At 39.1% G+C, this 3,882-nt stretch overlaps 1 long non-coding RNA gene across 1 annotated transcript; it reads right to left on the reverse strand.

The window, feature by feature from the left end:
• On the reverse strand, positions 1-3,882 carry LOC110444611. Its single transcript, XR_002462269.1, has 3 exons — positions 3,835-3,882; positions 928-1,051; positions 1-80 (listed from the first exon to the last, which is right to left on the reverse strand). It is a non-coding gene; the product is annotated as an uncharacterized LOC110444611 (long non-coding RNA).

Here is a 3,882-nt window from a genome sequence, read left to right on the forward strand (position 1 = left end):
GAGCGACCGTATAGAGGCATTCCGATGTTAAGCATACTCTTCGGTGCACCTCTTCTTACATACTCCAGGGAAGCCCATTCCTGTTTGACGCAAACGTGTTTGATTTAAATTGATTATATTGATTGCTAACAAATTTATTTATTGTGCACATGAGGGACTTTCTCAAATATTTAGGTTCCCTTGGTACCTAGTAGTGCATATTTAATCTTGAGACTGATGTGATTAACGAAATGGCCGACAGACGGCCAACTTGGATTTTAACATCGCTATTTCTCAACACAAAAAAACGCGAGGGATATCGATCTGTTTCAAAATTAATATAATAAAATGACCGACATGCGTCTATCTTAGATTTTGACGTTTAAGTTTTGTTATCTCTTGATATTTATAAGAAAGTGCTGGATCTTTCTCAAATCGTATTTGTATGTTCCAATTGTCCCCTTGTTTGATATACAATAATGAGGATTCATCCCTCAATGACGACACTTCTGATTATGTAATAATTACAATTTCTTCCAATTCATAAAGTTATACAATTTTATAATAGAATTTGCCATAGTGGCAAATGACATGAAATCACGATGTTAAAATAATAAACAGGATTCCCATTTATGATTTCAAACGTGGGACTGGGTACCTGTAAGGAAAATGAATAGCAAATAAGGTAAAAGACCATTTTTTGTGGATCTGATAAAGATCCTTTGATGGTGAGCGCCATATCTGTGATATCTTGTTTTATACCGTTACCGCGTGGACATGGTCAGCGTCACTTACCTTGTTTCATACCGATACCGTTTAGAGGGTTGGTTGTACAGGGTTTGACGTATACCAGCAGCTAAGGTCCTTTAAAGGCGTTAGACTTTGTTGACATTAAGACTACCCTCACTGATTTGATTCGGTAATGTAACAGTACCGTATTACACTAACCATATTCAGCAAAGCGTCATTTCCCACGTCCATGGGGCCAGCTTTTAGCGGACTGTTGTGGCCGGTGTGGTCCTCGAATGAACCATGGAGATCATAGGACATCAGGTTAATCATATCCAGATACCTGTATAAAAGCAGCACCTTGTTAAAGGATTGACACCAGAATGTGTCAAAAACTAATTGTAAATTGTACAACAATATAAGACATTCTAATGATCCTTTTTTATGTATAGAGTTAGTGTTATCCAGCATATAAATATTTTCCGGTGATATGTATTTCATTATTCCTGTTTTCCTCACAAGTCTGGTTATGACGTGTTTTACGGTAAGTCTGCTGGCTGTTAACAATGATAGTGTGGATGCAGTGGCGCCCATGTTTTATTAGTATCGTGTTTGAACACAGTATTCTATGTTTGTATCCCAGGTACTCTGAGATCGACTCCTTTTGTATGCGTGTTTTTCTGGCGATAATTGCCAGTTGTCTTGGGGTGAAGAACATTCCGACTCCTTCTTCAGTCTTGGAGGCGACCATATTGCCTTGCTCTCAGGAGCGACAGAACTAAAGCCCTGTGGACACTATTACGTCTTCCTCTATTGTCGTTGCTCAGTTGTAAGGAAAATGGGTTGTTGTGCCACTCTCTCCATGTTTAGCATGGCGATTATTTTCACGGCATCTTTATTTGTCTTTAGTTAATACATATTACGAGGAGAGGCAGGACATGCAGAAGAACAGACGTGAACGTCTGTCCTGAATGCCGCGATGAGGACGGTGACAGAAGTTCAGTTTTCAATGCTGTTCTACGACGTGATACTGGAACAGCGCTCTTCTAGTCATGCTAACATGCAGGTGAATGAGCCTCTTGGTGAACCCATTTTCAGGCCTCATTGTGTTCAGTGGTGTCTTACCTTTGAAAAAGCAGAAGCTGAATGATGGCTCTGTAGCTTCGGCATTTAAAAACACGAATACATATGATGGTTCTGGGTCTGAGGCGAAGAAGGCAAATACTAACACCAGTGTACACTAAACTGGACAATCAGGTAAATATTAATTTACTTTTCACCATAATTTCATTCCAGCAATGTTTGTCACTATATCATAAATATACATCATACACTTGTGTTTTCGGTTACAAGATGATATTTCCGGCATTTGGTTCTATACATATATCGCAAAATACTGTTAAGGTCACGTAGATTCTTGAACAATTGTAATTGTAGCCTGAAAGTGATACCTGGGTACTTTGGCTAATATTGGGAGATACGCGATCAATATAAACAATCACATACATATCAAATATCAAAGAGTCAAGAGAGGTTCTGATTCGATTTCCTCTCAAAACTACCATTAGTTTGAAAAAACATTGTTTCTGAAAATTATTATCAAGATAGATAGTCTGGCAAGACACGTTAATTAAGAAAGTTATGTTTTCGAAATATGTTTTAACCTTAAACTATTTGTGTAACCATATTCAAATGCCAGTAAAGCCGATACACAGCTTATTGACATGAAAGGAACAATTAGTGAAAATTGCGTACATAAAAATACTTTGAATTGCATGCCAATTCTTTCCCGCAAGTGTCCTGTGTAGGTAGAGTGACGTTTATCCTCCGGAGCGTGTTGCATTTATGGATAAGTCTCAGCCGATATTCCAGGTCAAGGGAAAGAAAAGCACCAAGAAACATTCATAGAAGAGGAATTTGATTTAAATTGTGTTCCCGAATCGTTTCTGCCTTTCGCTACTTCCCGAACCGTCGTTGTTTTAGTCTCATTCATATCTAAAGGCCGGTTATGTCGGAGGGCCTTGGAATTCCATTGTTAATGAATTTTCCTTCACGAAAGAGCAAATTTTCTACCTCTAACTTCCCCTCTTGGAGAACCAGAAAAATGATCATCATTTGTAAGATACGGTCGAGGAGTTCACAATGACGTAGAGCATTTTCGGATTCTATTCCAGAAATCATCTCGTTTGGAAGTCGCATGACGCTTCGAGTCACATTTTAGATCGATCTAGTCTGATAGCGTTTAGTACACAGATTCCTCTCTTGCTTCAATATAAAGACACAACCGGACATTTTCGCCTCGACATGGGAGTTAATTTGGGAAACTTCAATCGATCGCAAGGATGCATAAATCCGTTTTCACATGAAGAAGGCAGCAGAGAGCTACCTCCGTGTCACCTGCAACGTGAACTTTTCCGAGATTCCTGGCCATGCCATTCGGGCTGACTTCTGCTCCGCTGGTTACAATCGATCTGTTGCAGGTTTACCTTGTTGAGTTTTGATGACATTGTGACCCTGGGTCATCTTAAAGCCGTGGTTTATTCAATCCCTCTCAGTACTTTGTCTACTGGGGCATCAGTTTTACTGCTTATTCGATAATGGTCTTCCACAAGCAAAGACATTTTTGAAGGCTCAGCAGTATGTCGTGTATGTAGGCTTGTTGGTTCTCAGATTTCTGATTACAGCAACTTGCGGATGTGACTCATATGAGATACCCTTAACATCAGACCTTACATATGATTTTTTGTTTTTATAGTTTGTCAGGAAGAATTGTAGCTTTTGTCACGGTGATTATAGTATCAGCTATAATGCAGCTGTTTGTAAGACTGTGCTTCTTCAATCTGTATGTAACGATATACGTATACATCCTCCCCTGTTTTCTTCGTACGGGAGTGATGTTTAGGACAATGTTCTCATCGTATGACAGACAATTGCCAATCAGTTGTTTTTAAAACGACAAAGCTTTTTGTCAACATTCTTAGGAAAAGTGATTCAGTATACGCATACATTACTTAGGGGAGAACCAAAAGACATTCTCTGTTTTAAAGACGTAATCAAGGTACTTCATCACTGTGAAATCATGACTATGACGTAAGCGATACGTCACGTAAGAAATGAGAAACGTACTTGATTAGCTGGGGTATGTCGTAGGCCGTATCGATTGTTGTTTTGCCT

This window comes from Mizuhopecten yessoensis, unplaced genomic scaffold (assembly GCF_002113885.1).
Source record: "Mizuhopecten yessoensis strain PY_sf001 unplaced genomic scaffold, ASM211388v2 hete_36151468, whole genome shotgun sequence".
NCBI lineage: Eukaryota > Metazoa > Mollusca > Bivalvia > Pectinida > Pectinidae > Mizuhopecten > Mizuhopecten yessoensis.